Source organism: Lutra lutra, chromosome 6 (genome assembly GCF_902655055.1).
Source record: "Lutra lutra chromosome 6, mLutLut1.2, whole genome shotgun sequence".
Lineage (NCBI taxonomy): Eukaryota > Metazoa > Chordata > Mammalia > Carnivora > Mustelidae > Lutra > Lutra lutra.
Window position 1 is genome coordinate 55,823,330 of NC_062283.1, and position 16,473 is coordinate 55,839,802.

Below are 16,473 nucleotides of genomic sequence, written 5' to 3' on the forward strand. Positions count from 1 at the left end.
TCATCGTATCTGCTGGGTCATATGACCCAAATGGCAGTATTGCTGGCCCTAAACCTGAAGTTGCTAGAGCTTCCATTTTTGCTCTAGGTCCCTCTAAGAGCTGGCATTCTAACATTGGTTGTGTTTCCCTCAGCGTGTTAGGATGTGAAAAGTTCACTTGTTTGTCTTTAACTGTGTAAAGGTGGTGACCACTGGGCCCTTAAAAATTTTACTGATATTTGAAGGCTGTGAATCTTCATAGGGTTTATCTCTACTCTCTGAAGCACACCTGTCTCCCTAAATGCTAACAACTTTGTTGTTCATCCAGCTCAATGAGTATATAATCAATGTGATGAATCGACATGTTGTTTATGGAAAATGTAACGACAGGCCAGTTCTCTTTAGACTAATTATGACAGAGGACGATAATTAATGTAACTCTTGGGGGTTATGGTAAATGTATACTATTGCCCATTCATGTGAATGCAAACATTTCTAATTTCTCATTTTGAATAGACTAGAAAAGTACTCATTTATCAAATCAACAACCTGATAGTAGGTGAGGAACCTGAGGCTATATTAATCTACTGTGTTAAAAAAAACACATCTGGCACAAAGGTTGCCAATTGATGCTCCAGAGTTTGGTAACATTTGATACTCTGGCATTTCAACTTTTTTAAAGATTTAATTAATTAATTATTTGATTAATTAACTTATTTAGAGAGCATAAGCTGGGTGAGGGAAAAAAGAGAGAGAGACAGAGAATCTTAAGGATACTGCACTGAGCCCGTAGCCTGAGGCGGGGCTTGATCTCATAATCCTGAGATCCTGATCTGAACACCAAAATCTAAGAGCTGGACACTGAACTGACTGAGCCACTCAGGCGCCCCCTGGCAATTTTTTTAAAAAGACTTTATTTATTTGACAGAGAGAGACATAGTAAGAGAGGGAACATAAGCTGGGGAAGTGGGAGAGGGAGAAGTAGGCTTCCCGCTGAGCAGGGATCCCGATGTGGGGCTGCATCCCAGGACCCTGGTATCATATCCTGAGCCAAACGCTTAATGACAGAGCCACCCAGGTGCCTGCCTACTGGCATTTCAATTTTGCATAGAATGGGCTATTGCTTTTATCACATGCTTATAGGAGCCATCCTAATAGTGACTTAGCAACATAGAGTCTTTGCCAGAATGTTAAATCTTTTATCTCTGGAATGTGCTTCCAAAACACTTTAACTCTTATCTATTTAATTTTATGTACTAGACTTTTTGATCAAGCCCTCCTGAAATCTAGTCGTCCTTTACTCCTCTGGCTCCTGTTGGCTCATGCTGACTAGGTCCAGCTACTCCTTTAACGTGGAATCTTTAGCCTCTTATCAGTCCCAGAATGTCTTGGTTAGGTCATGTTATGGGCTTAATGACCAGAAGGGGAGATGGGGTAGGCCCTAAGAGGGCAGGCACATGTTATTTTGTGGCAGAGAGGGCCCTACATTTTCTTTAAGCATGGGGTAGGGAGCATTATTTCTTAACATCAAGGAGTGATAACTTCTTTGAGGTAAGAGTGTTCAGAGGAGGGCCACCTGGTTGACTCGGTTGAGCCCACAACTCTTGATTTTGGCTCAAGCATTAACCTCAGGGTTGTGAGATTGAGTCTCAGGCAATGGGCTTGAGAGTATTTCCCTCAGTGCCTCCCCACCTTGTGTGTGTGTGTGTGTGTGTGTGTGTGTGTGTGTGTGTGTGATTTCCTCTCTCTCTGTCTTTAAAATAAATAAGTAAAATCTTAAAAAAAAAAAGGGTTCAAAGTCTTGTGAGTATACAAAACTTTCAGGGACATATACCCAGATGTGCCTTTCTTAAGTGTCAAAGTACCATTTGTATTTCATGCAGGGCCATTACTTTGACGTAATCAAATTGCCTTTGTTGGGCATTTAACTTAGAAAGCTAAACCACTCTATTAAGCCCTGGTCCTTGTCCTCAATTTTTTTTCTCTCCTCCTGCTATAAGAGAGGAGAGTCTCTTTGTAAGCTACCAGAAGGTCCCACTGGCTTTCAGTATTTGTTTTTCAGTGACCTGTTGATTGTCCACAATTTTTTACTATCTTTTTCTAAAGCACCAGTGGTGCTTAGCCATAGTGTTCCCATCCCCAACATACATGTTGACATATACCAGATGTTTAAAACACCTGGAGTATTCCCCTCCACTGGTGTACAATCTCAGCTTACCATCAGTGAGAATTTTAAAGGTTGGACTACTACCCTAAGCCAGGGACTTTCTATGTTCTATCAGCAGTAACTATCTTCATTGATAGATGGGTGGTGAGTTATTTAGCTGCACAAATTATAGCCTATCACTTTATTTTTTTGGAACATTGGTACCAAATATTATTGTGTGATTTTGTGAAAGCAGATGCTAAGATGGAAATTTTGTGAACAATAATTATTAGATAATAGTATCTTAGTGAAAAAAATAGCAACTGTGGAAAAAAAAAAGTGGGGGGAGAGGAAACAAGGATTGCACAAAAGGAAAAGTCAAATTTCATGCAAGCCCAACAAAGCCTGGGCCAATCCTATGGGAAGGTTTGGAGCATTTCCTATGAAGATCTTTTATAGAATTGGCTCCTGATTGGCCAAAATGGTCAGACTCTATGCAATGCTCCACATCATCTGCTCCCTTCACAAATAAAAGCAGATTGCATCCTTAGGGCATCACTCTGCAGCTGAGGAAACCCTGAAAAAGCCAGGAGCTGGAGGGTGTCTGCCTCACCAGTTGACGGTAATATATCCTTCCTCAAATTGGGATGTGAGCAATGCATCTTCATTGCAACACAAAAGTCAAATTATATTCTTTCCTTATGCCATACATTTCATAATAAAACAAATTCCAGGTGAATCCAGTAGACAAATTAAAATCAATTTTTAAGTGAAACATTAAAAAAATTGCTGGACAGTCTTTCCTCATCTTAGACTCTTCCCTCCTGGTATTAGCCTGATTTTGTTTTACAGAATCAATATTCTCTTGTGTGTTATTGAAAATGTGTTCCATTCCAGTAGGTTTTTTGTTTTTCGTTCTGTTTTGTTTCGTTTCTTCATTTGTTGACAACGAATCCATATAGTTACAAAGTGTATCTTCCACAGGTCAGCACTATTCTGGTTTCTCTAGGAAACAGAATTATTTTAACAAGCATTTATGGGGAATGAGAACATCCTGGCTTACCATTGGCTTAATCATATGTATTTTGGTATTTAGTTATTTGAATTATCAATTCTACAAAAAAAATACATAAGTTAAAAATGAGCTAATACATATTTATGTTGCTTCCAGTCACTGCATTTGGAGATTACTTACACATGGATAAATAATACAATCATTCATACACAAACACACACACACACACACACACACACATAATCTCTCAAGTTATATATCTATATATATATATATCTCAAAAGGCTGAAAGCTATAAAGGCAGAAACCATGTCTGACTTGTATGGTACTATATTTCTAGCACCTAGCATAGAGCCTGACATTCAGTAGATATTCAATAAAAGCATGTCAAATCAATGAAGAAAAATAAATGAGTGAATGAATAAATAGATAGTGGTAATAACTTTCCAAGGATGAAGTGGAAAGAATATTTCTCCTATTACTGGAAGGTGTTCAGGAATAATCTTGTTAAAAAATTTTCAAGAAAATTTGACAGTTGAGATTTATGTTAAGATTCAACCCATTGATTCAGAACTCTCTTATATGGACTTCTTTCTCAATGTATTCTCTCTAAAATGGAATAGTACTTTTCCTTAAGTACCCCAGGAAAGCCTTCATGTAATGCAGTCCTCTATAGTACTGAACAAGAAATTCCTTCGAAAGAAGAGAATTAGAAATAAATATACTTATGCACACATACACACACAGAGACACATACACATCTTACAACCCACTTACCCTTATATATATGCCTACTTTAAAATAGGATTTCGATTTCAAATTTTTACTTAGAATGGAATAATAGGTAATGAATATCTGGCAATATTACTTAGATCTTCTTTGGAAAGATCCTGAACTTTCAGACCAGATAGCTGGGATTTAAATTTAATTTTGTCTCTTTCTAAATATGTCTATTGGAAGATTCCCTCACATAGTTCAATTTCCTGTATTCTATATCCAATTCAGATCTATTCTTTAAAATCAGTCTTTTTTATGCAACTCTCTGCTGCATATATCTAATTTGATGTTTCATAACCACTTCAAACTCACCATATCCGCAAATCAACTCATAATTATCTCAAATCATTTCCCCAACCCTACTTTGCTAGTACCAAATCTCTCCTCCAGTGTTCTTTGTATTATTAATGGTACCACCATCTGGTCACTCAAGTCATTTTAGATACAAATCCATCTCAACCACGCTGAACTTAGATTATTTTATAAGATTCAACTCAGGAATTATTCTCTTCCTTACTTCACTGAACCTCTAGGCCAAACTGAGCTGATACCTCCATCTCTTGTACATATTGGCACCATGGTACTTATCACATATTTCAATTTTACTTTTATGTATCTCTTCTGTAACATCTTTGCTCTTTGTTGACAGAGATTATATATGTGTTTGGATTGCTAACACCAAGCACAGATCTGACACATTTAGGCATTCAGAGAACTATTCTAGTTTAATTTAAAAAAAGAATAAATATTGCACTTCATTATTTTTAAATAAGAATTAATTTACATATATATAAAGTACATTTGTACACATATATGTGTATATATATTGTTCACATTTGTATACACACACACACACACACACACACAAATTCAGGTTGTAAATATTTGAACACAGTGCAGTGCCAAGAAAACAGTGGATTCTGAAAACTGTTTCTGAAATTAAATTGAAATTAGGGAAATTCTGATGAAGAAAGTTAGGAACAGAAAGCTGGTAACGTGGGAGATTGCTCTGCTCTTCCAAAAGTGAGATGTGTACCATAGACCAGATCATTCTAGCGTCTTTAGTTTCATAAGAGGAACAGGGCTCTCTAAGTCCCCTCTGTCTATAAAATTCTGGACCTTTATTTTGTGAGTCTGTGTCTATGTATGTTTGAGTATGTGCACATAAATTCAGATTCTCATTGTTTTACCTGTTTTTTAAGGAAATAGATTATGTAACATGTTAGTAACATAATAATAACATGTTACTATTACATGTTACCATTGCAAGTATCTCGCATGGTATCTACAACATTCTAGTGAGGTAGTAAGTATTTATTAGGTGAATACAACAGTCACATGTATTTTTCATAGTCGACACATTCTGTTTCTCAATGAGTGTTCACAGGTATCATTTTCCTCCATGTTTACTCAATTCTGGTAAATTGAGTCTAGCAGCAGAACTTCAATACACATGGAAGAATCAGTTTCAGAAGGTATATGTCAATCTTAGTAATCCTTGTTTCAGAGGATTCAATGCCACCTATAGCTCCTTTATGAATTTATGCCCATTCTTGCCAGAAAATAAGTGATACCTGTGCTATACTAAACAGATCTCTGCCATGGTCTTCTAATGAAAACAATATGGGAGGAATTTACACAGCAATTAGGCTGAGTAGTTAAACAGTACATCGTGCTTCAGATAAATCAGTCCTTTCTTTTGTGCTTTGGTTTGTTATCTTAATATAATATAGGTAGAGTAAAGCACAGAAATATATCAACTAATGTCTTTCTTTCCTGTTGGCCTCATTCCTGGATAAGGAAATCTAGATGATAAAGAGCCCAGGATGAGCCACAATCCAGAATCTTTCAGGGATGGATTAATAGTTTTACTCCTATAGTAGAAATCTAGTTGTTTGGGAACAGCTACCTTGATAAGTATACTTCTGAAGTATATTTCTGAAGCTCAGTGGGTAAGGGGCCACAATTATTAAGATCTCGCTTACTGAGGGAAGCAGGGAGTGGCTACAAGTAAACCACCCCTTTGCCTTTCCTGGACACTTATTCCTACCACCCAACCAAGAGGGAGAGGTAAATGGAATTATATGAATTCACAGAGTTGATATTAATGCTCAGAATCATCCAATTAGTAATTGAATGGCTAGGAGAAAAATTTATGAGTACAAATAGTAATAAGTTTTGGGATATAAGAAATAAGGAAATGGACAAAGAAGACTTCTGTCTTCTGTTAACAATAAATATAATTGTCTGATAAAGAAAATCATATCTGATGAGATTTTTCATTAGGAAGATATGAGTGAGGGGAAAGCCTTCTCATCAATATTAGAAAAACTTCCATATTTCTTTTTAATAAAAAAAACACACATTCTCTTGTGAGACTAGCATATCAGTGTCCAAAATATTAAGCAAATGAGTACTTCTCACCATTATTCTGGAGACACTAAATCTAGACTATTTAGGGACTTGATATACAGATTCGTGAATAGGCTAATTGAATGACTTGATTTCACCCCTAACAAGCTAGAAAGTGCATACTTAAAATTGTACAAAATGGAGAGGAGGAATGTCTTGGTGGCTTAGTCAGTTAAGCGACTGCCTTTGGCTCAGGTCATGATTGTAGGGTCCTGGGGTTGAGTCTGCATCTGGCTCCTTGCTCAGTGGGAAGCCTACATCTTCCTCTCCCTCTGCTCCCCGTGCTTGTGCACTCTCTCTCTCTCTGACAAATAAATAAATAAAATCTTTAAGAAAAATAAACAAAGAAGATGAAAAGGAGATAAGATACTCAATGATCACCAAAGATAATTTCTTTTTCTCTGCTTAATACTCTGTTTTACTATTCAAACATCTTACAGCCCAGAAAGTATTTCTTATATGAAACTATAAAGTCCCTAATTTAATTTCTTTGTGGATGGAAGTCCAGGAAGGCAGATAAATTTGATTTTCATAATTCTCTTTCTGAATGAAGATAAGAACCAGACTCCAAAAGGATGGGATTCCAAAGGCTAGCATAGTTTTAAGCCCCCTGAAAGTGAGCTGTGGGATGAAACCAGGCTTCAGTTCCAAAAGGGAATTTGAGAAAGTATAAGGCAGAAAGCAAAGAGACTACCAGAGGAGGGTAGGACCATGGAGAGAGGGGAGACTGTGGATCAATGGAAGCTCACTAACCACATACCTCTTTGATATGGAGCTTCTAATAGGAAGACTAATTTTGGACAAATCAGTGTTGAGAAAAACATTAGCAGTGCAAACAATGACCAGACTCAAAAACTGTTTGAATTTGAGCTTGCAGAAAAAGTAACTCTGTGCTTCATGGTATGGAGAGCTGAGGAAAGCAGGCTGACAGTATTTCAACAAATATTTATTTCCTGCAAATATTTATTGAGCATTCACAAGGTGTCAAATACTGATGTTACAGCACTGAACAAAACAGAGGAGACTTTTTCCTCCAGAAGTTTACATTTCTGTGGGGATGACAAACATTAAGCAAAATGGAAAGCAGGCATCAGAATTACAGGTTGGGATAGGCACTTTGAAGGCAACCAACCAGGTGATGAGAAACTGCTTAAAGGATTTTAAGGCAATCTAAGTGGTCTGGGAAGGTGATGATAGGAAATGAGTAAAATAAAGGAAGTTCTACATTGATCAAGGACACTGTCCTCAGCATTGTATTTATAGAAGCATGAATCTACAACACCAGCATTTTGTCCACTGAAGTACAACACTGTGTGTTCCCCATTTCAGCTAGACAGTAAGACATCAGAAAATTTGGCAGACAAGATGTTTATAAAATTGTTAGTGCGATGAAAATACAAATAATTTTTTTCATCAGACTACTAAATACTTCAATAATATAACAAAAATAGTTTTGTTAATATCAACATATGCTGAACTGAACTAACATTTTGTTTGTTTTCTTTATTTTTGCTTTTTCAATTATACACCATCACACATAGGATTTTCTCCCCTGGAGGAGCATATACTAGAATTGTTTGTTTTCATTGAACATAAGAAAATAATGATAATACCTTCTATTCTGTTTTTCATTTTTTTAAGCAAAACTCGAATTATCACCCTTCAAAATCCTAATAGAAACAGTTTGTTTTGGACTGAGTGACAAGTAAACGTAATTGAAAAAATATTTTGTAGCTTGAGATTTTTATTTTAATCAATTTCATAGCCTCTAGTGAAAGCTATCCTCCCAACTTAGAGCAGCAGTAGCTGCTTGGTTTCCTAGGGCTGCTCAAAAAAAATTGACCAGGGTGTGCAAGTCTGCAAATATGAACCGGTGTTGTCATGCCTAGAACAAAGCATTCTTTTTTTTTTTTTTTTAAAGATTTTATTTATTTATTTGACAGACAGAGTTCACAAGTAGGCAGAGAGAGAGAGGGAAATAGGCTCCCTGCTGAGCAGAGAGCCCGATGCGGGACTCGATCCCAGGAACCTGAGATCATGACCTGAGCCGAAGGCAGCGGCTTAACCCACTGAGCCACCCAGGCACGCTAGAACAAAGCATTCTTTACAAGATACTATACTTAGTGCCTTTATTTCCCCATTATTCTAACTATTCCCAAGTGCTTTTGCACACAACCACTAGGTATTCAATACTCCCTCTAGTAATTTTCCTTGTCATGTAGCAAAACTTAGATAACTCTTCCTTTTCTTCCAGCCATCTATGAAAATGATTGAGTTATGAAAGATATCACTGAATCATTGAATAGTCTCATGACCCAAATCTCAGTTTATTTTTTTTTTAAATTTCTAGTTATTTTCTGCTAATTTTTAAAAGGATTCCCTTTTTTCTAGCTAGTTGGATCAGGATAACATGAACTTTTAGTACTCATTCAGAAATAGCTTTTCCTATGAAGATTTACATTTTAGGGTTTAAAAAAACATGATAACTTGATTCAAAGAAATACATGTGAGATATTGGCATTTATGGCAGGCTGGAATACCATTAAAATCATGTCTTTAGGTAATCACAAAAATTGCTACACTAAGGACTGGCCTTCAGCTTTTGTAAAGTATGATAGGATATTACTGGAGTTACAGAAAAAAAAAAACAACAACTCATTCTTTCCTTTGAATAAGCAGTAGGGGGGAAAAGGCAGTGAAAAATGCAACACAGGGAAACCAACTGATATTTTTCTGAAAAATTTTCTAGAAAGGAAAATGAGATCCTTCCTTGAATGAATGTTGACAGAACTATAGAGAAAAAAGAGAGAAGAAAAAATTATATATCTAAGTATGTACTTGCAAACAAGGAATATCCTAAGTAACTTAAGCAGAAATGTAATTTATTGGATCAACATAAAAGATCCCAGAGTTGATTGAGCAGCTGGAAAACAAGTCACAGATGACAGGCAGGAGCTAAGAGAAAGGAAGGCAAAACCAAGATTATGCCGACTTGTACTTGCTGCCAGTAGTCTCTAAGAATAATTTCTCACAAACCCAATGTCTTTCCACAACTACTCCCAAGATTCAAAGAATTTTGGTAGGAACCTTAAATTGGGTGGGTCTAGTCAGGCCCCAGATGATCTGTCTGGAAGTTGGGGAGAGAGATATCTGTATCCCTTTGAGCTTTTATGATGGGAAGTGTGGTATGGATCTCTTCTTTTTTGACTTTTCCATAATATAAGAAGGCTATTTGTATTCTGAGCAACCTTAAACAACCACCATCTAGCTCATTATATACCTTTGGTTTCTTCATCCAGTTTATAAAGAAACACATAGTAAAGTACTCTTACATATTGTAATGCAAACAGATCTCTAATCTTTTATATGTTTTATATGCACAATGAATGCACTTACCCTCTCCCCCCAGTGACATGTCCAAAATCTCAACAATTATTGCAGTTAACTTGGGGTAGCATTTGTTTCTTTGGCCTTATAAATCTGCCTGCATATTACGCAAACTATGGACAAAATTGTAGTTTACCCATAGAACCTACATAAAATCGCAGAGGGTAGAAGAAAGAAAATGAAAGTCAGTTAAGATATGCAATATATGCATGACCTTCTTGTTCTCTTTCAGTCTCTGTCAAAACTTGTTTTCAAGTTTTGAAAACAAATTTATTATTTAATAATAAATTATTATTTATTAAATATAAAACAAAAACAAAAACAAAATTATTATAATATTATGCAATATATGCATAACCTTCTTGTTCTCTTTCAGTCTCTATCAAAACTTGTTTGTGCTATGCCATCATTGGTCCTCTTAACTGTCACAGATTCACACAATGCTATTGACCCACACTGAATCAACGCATTACCCTTTATAAAATTTATGATTCATAATAACACGAAACTTAATGGTGGCATTCTTTATAATAATGGATCTATCATAAATAGTATAAATCTAATCACTGTACAAACTAGTATGAATGAAATAGTTTTCATGAGGAGAAATTTTTAATACTCCCACATGGCATCATATAAATGACAAGCCATTTTAATACTGGTCTTTAATGAATGAAGTGGTTGGAAGCATATAGGTGAGAAACTAAGAGTGGAAGATAAAATAGAGTGAAAAAAAAAACCCCATTTCATAAAAATCATTTAGTGACTTAGAGGACTTTGCTTAAGAATAGATTAAAGCAGTTTAGAAGAGATCACTAAACTTTAAAAAAATATATTTTTTAATATAATAACTAGCTTTCTTATACTCTTAATCAATACGGTTTCTTGGATTTACACCAACCAAAAATAAAAGGACATAGCCCTACTCTCTCAGTTTACAGACACACCCCACTTACCCCCTCTCTATCTGGTGTTAATCTGAGTTAAAAGTGCTTTTTTCCTCTTTTGTTCTAAGTTGATGTGGGTAGTTGAATATGGTCGCTACCAAAAAACAGAGTCTGAATATCTTTTTAATGTACATTTCATAACACATTTTAGAAGGGCTGGACAGAAATTGCAAGCAATACCCTTCTCACATTTGTTTTCTATTATTAATGTCAGAAGTCATCCATCCATTCCATCCATAGCCATCTATCCATCCACTATCTATCCACCGTTATCTATTTGAGAGAGTGACTATTTTCACTCTCTTCTTATTCTCATCTTTTCCTATCTAAATATGTCAAGGTTGGTAAATGTTTAGTAGGAGAGTGATTTATAAAAATACAACCAAACCACAGTCCTGTCTCAAATGGTAAGGCTGGCCAGCATATGCAACTAATTCTCATGGAGGCATTCTGGAAAACCAATGACAAGATTGGGACTCTGGGCTAGCCCCAGGGCAGTCAGCAGTGGTAGACTGCTACACACAGCCTCATGTGTAAAGTTTCTGAACTGACACAAAGCTTAATGGAAATGAACCTTGACGATGTGGCCAATCGAGTGTAAGTGACATGCTGCTTGGCATGCCATCATGATTTTTTCTTTCCTCTCTTGAAGGCATAATGCTTCCTGTGGGAAACCCTGACTTAAAATGCCATTGTGTGTTTAGACAGGAGATTTACCAACCCTGAAGAGGATATAAGTGGAATAAGAACTCTAGGAACAGGTTCTTCCTTATCCTCACACTCCATTTCTCTTGCCAACTCAATGAAAAGTGAGAGTAACTACAGCAGCTTCAATTGACACTATGCTGAAATAATAGCATATCTTAAAAATTAAAATATAAGAGATATGTTAAAAATGAAAGTAGGCACCAGTCATTTCACATTTGTTGGTTATTTTAATAGTGAATTGCTTATTGTTCTCATTCCTCTGTGGAAGAATCAAACAAAAATAAGACACACTGTACCTGTTCTCCAAGATCTGTTACGTAGGTAGAAAGATAAGAAATTTAAGAAAATAACCACAATAGTTAGCTAACTAATGTATTGAAGTCATATAGATAGAAAAGGAAGGCTCTAAAAAGAAATAGTCCTTACAGAGAAACAAACAACTAAATAAACTAAGTTGGAAATCTTTTTGCTTCCAGTAAAAATGTTCTATTCCAAGTTTGGAATCTGGAAGGTGACCACTATTACCTGGCCTTCTTGTATTGGGGTTATTTTTTATATAGTAGAATTGAGTTTACTAAACCTTCTGCTACTGCCTATTTTTTAAATTAACAAAAAAATAAAATCTTACACATTTTTTTTGAGAGGCAGAGAGAGAATGAGAGTGAGAAAGCACGAATGAGGGTCGGGGGACAGAGGGTGAGGGAGAGAGACCATCTCAAGTAGGCTTCATGCCCAGCACAGAGCCCAAGGTGGGACTCCATCTCACAACCCTGAGATCACCACATGATCTAAAACCAAGAGTCAGACACCTAACTGACTGAGCCACCCCAGATCCCCTTGCCACTTACTGCCTATTTTCGAATGAAATCTCCACTATGAGGTTCTCAGGCTCAAATGAGAAAGATAATCTATGAAATGGAACAAATCAAACTTAAGAGGTTATATTCAGGCTATTGGTAGAGTAAAAGCAGATGAAGTTTGCAGGGAATGCTGCTTGACTGTAATTCAAATAAAAAAGTACTTTTCTTAAAAGAGTGCTATACCAGGCACTTTTCAACAGTAAAACAGACTGATTGATGTGCTGTTTGTTGGGAGATACATATAAGTTAACTAGTCATTAAAATACAGTGTAATAGATGTTATGGTAGGCAAAATATAGGGCATTGAAAGAGTTTATAATACAGGTAACAAAGTCCCACTTGGAATCAGGGGAATGCATCAAGAATGGCTTACAAGAAGGTACAACTATATCCTAAACGACAGGTAGGAAATGCCCGAGTTTTTGTTGCCTTGATTGGTGTTCAGCTAGCAATTACTACTTAATATAAGTCAAACTCCATGCCAAACACAGTTAATCCATGAAACAACATTCTAGAGTGGGTGCTATTATTATCTATATCGATGAAAGTATATGCAGAGTAAAAACATGCTCTCCGACATGGAGTTAGTAACCAGTGATCCTTGGTTCCAGACTTGTCTCAGACCCTGATGCTGTGCTTCTCAACCACATAATTCTAGTACTAGATAAAATTTGGAAATGCAAATGAAGCAGAGGCAGAGGCCAGGAAGAGTGTCCTAGGTAGAGGAATGATGAGAGTGAAGTGTTTTGTTTTTTGTTTTTCGTTTTTTTTTTTAAGATTAATTAATTTATTTTAAAGAGACAGAGTGCATGGGGAGGGCAGGGTGGAGATGGGCAGGGGGAGAGGGAGAGGGAGAGGGGAAGGAGACTCCCGGCTGAGTGTGGAGTCCAACATGGAGCTCGATCTCTCCACCCTGAGATGATGACCTGAGTCAAAACCAAGACTTAAAGGACTGAGCCACCCAGGTGCTCCTGATGAGGATAAAGTTTTAGATGTGAGACAATGTATCTGAAAGAAGCATTAGAGTAGGAGACGAAAGTAGCAAGAAGAGAAACTAAAGAGGTATATAGGAGCTAGTTTATAGAGTGTTGTGCAAAGTATATTAATATTTTATCTTATGAGCAATGCATCCCTTAAAGTTCTGGGAGAAGGGACATGACAAATTTAGAAATAATTTTCTAGGTTACAATTTGGAGAATGGACTATGGGTGGAGTGGGATGTTATTACTCTGAATATAGGTGGGCCTGGATTGTGGGACAGGAATGTTAAAAAAATAAAAGTGTGTGATCTCCAGAGTTATTTAAATAGCACACTCAGAAGAAATGATGATATGTTGTATGTGGTAGGGAAAAAATAAAAGGAAAGGAATGGCTTACTGTCTTGAGAACTGCATGTAAAATGAAGTTCGGTAAAACAGGAAGTGCAGGAGGGTGAACTTGTCCCAGCATCGTTATTGATCCACACCTGCTGTCCTGCTATGATTCATCTAAGGTGATGCATCCAAACTTAGGTAACTAGTATTTGAGCCATCAGAGTCCTAGCAATTGAAATGGATGAAATTAGTCTTCACATTATACTTCGGTGACTAGCATAGTTCTCCTTTGAAAAGAAAATTACGTGTCTTTGTAAGTATTTGTGCACGTGTGTGTATGTGTGTATTAAAAAGGTCTATTTTTCAATTTTCCTAAGCATTGAGGTGTAGGGAGAGATGTGCCTTGAGAGTGTGGCTTTTCAGGGAGTGCTCCCTGCCCTGGGTGACATAAATTATCTGCAAAGTGAGCTGGCCATTCTCCTGAGGGACAGTCTTGGGAGCTTTGAAGTGGTTGAATGACCCTTCAGCTACATTTTTAGAAGTGAGTAACTTAATCCTTGAGCAGTGAAACTGATTCGAGAATTTTATACCCTGTCACACCAGTAAGAACAGTGCCTTTTTTTTTTTTAAATAGCAGTAGTTGATTGACCTCAAATCACTCTTACTCGTGCAATCAGTTGCTAAACCATGTAGGAATGAGACTAGCTGTGTCTTTGATGTCTATTTGTTTCATAAACTTAGTCACATTATATTTATATGTAAATTCAGTGTTTCTGTGAGTCCTCAGAGGTAAAGTCAGCAATGTGTTTTAAAATTCTATTTTCTTTTTTTTTAAGATTTTATTTATTTATTTGACAGAGATCACAAGTAGGCAGAGAAGCAGGCAGAGAGAGAGGGGGAAGCAGGCTCCCCACTGAGCAGAGAGCCCGATGAGGGGCTCGATCCCAGGACCCTGAGATCATGACCTGAGCCGAAGGCAGCTTAACCCACTGAGCCACCCAGGCACCCCAAAATTCTGTGTTTTCTTTTCAATAGTTAATTTAAGAAATGTGGGCTAACCAACTTTGGACTCATCTAGAACAGCTACCTCATTCATATTCAAGTACAGAGTCATTTGTTTGGGCCAATGAGGAAAGAATGGAGGCAAACTGCAAATATAAATGCCGTTTTCTCATGTAAGGACCAAACAGCAATATGCCATCAGGTACAAAGGAAAGTTCCAGAATAATTTAAACAGAGAAGAGTGTGGGCCAATCAACTTTCCTCATGGCACATGGTACTGTTGATAGTATTAGTAATGTAAGATAACCATGAGAAAATACATGGTTTTCGTTACAGTCATAGGAAGCATATTCACAAAGCTGGCATTGACTTAATTTTAGTTAAATGCACCCATCATATTAAATCATATTGTTAAATGAGACTTTATTTCTGCAGCAGTTTTGGTAATAATTTGTATCTATTTTAGAGTTAATTTGGGGGGATGTTGTCACAAGAAGTTTATACCTACTTCTACATTTGCAATGATTTAATAAACAGTGCAACAGTAGTAATTTAAATAATGCTGGTGGTTCTCAAAACTTTCTAAATTACAAGTGCTCTTTAAGTTAGTGAGATGCTGCTTCATAAAGCTAACTAAGCTTTTCCCATAGTATGAAGACATTTGGAGATACTTATCTAAGCATTCTTATGTTACCCAAGACTATAACTGGAGCTCTTAAGTTGTTCCCAGAGTAAACCCTAACAATGAAAGAGTCATCTTTCATAATTTATAACCCAGCTTAGAGTTACTATATTGTTATTTATAACATAAGCAATAGATACTTGAAAAAATTTCTTTTTTTTTAATTTCTTTTCAGCGTAACAGTATTCATTGTTTTTGCACCACACCCAGTGCTCCATGCAATACGTGCCCTCCCTAATACCCACCACCTTGTTCCCCCAACCTCCCACCCCCCACCCCTTCAAGACCCTCAAGTTGTTTTTCAGAGTCCATAGTCTCTCATGGTTCACCTCCCCTTCCAGTTTCCCTCAACTCCCTTCTCCTCTCCATCTCCCCTTGTCCTCCATGCTATTTGTTATGCTCCACAAATAAGTGAAACCATATGATAATTGACTCTCTCTGCTTGACTTATTTCACTCAGCATAATCTCTTCCAGTCCTCTCCATGTTGCTACAAAAGTTGGGTATTCATCCTTTCAGATAGAGGCATAATACTCCATAGTGTATATGGACCACATCTTCCTTATCCATTCATCCATTGAAGGGCATCTTGGTTCTAAAATGGTGTATCTTAGGAAAACATTTTAATCAATAGGGGTTGGGGGAGGTAACAGTGTAGTGGTTAACAGCAAAATACTTGGAATTAAGACTTAGGTTTGAATCCTTGCCTTGACACTTGATAGCTATAGAGCTTCAGTAATGTAGATAATTTATGAGTTATATGCTTTCTTCAAAGGGCAGTTGTCAGAGAGAAGCTGACTCACAAGAGTTCTTAACTATCTGACAATTGATTTACTCAGTCAAGAGGTGATCCTGGGCAGCAATATTTGTACTATGTGGTTCCGTTCCTGTCTTGGTCACGGTTGATTGGACCAGAATGATTGGTCCAGAATTATGACTATGACTCAAACTGGGTCAATTCCTTCTGAAAAGTTGGATTTGAGACTGAGATAATGGATTATTATCAGCTTTTTGCTTAACTGAGATAATGTATACTTTGGGCTATAGAAATTCCACCTTATACCAAATGTACCATAAAAAAAAAAAAAGGAGAAAGCTAGTCTTTATGTAGAAAAAAGTAAAATATGTATACAGAAAAAAGAAAGAAGAGACTAAGAGAACATGCATTCTCTCTACCTATTGTATATTCATCTAGTGTTTTTAGTTTCCAAACCAACACTGATTAAGTTTCTCTTAAGTACCAAGC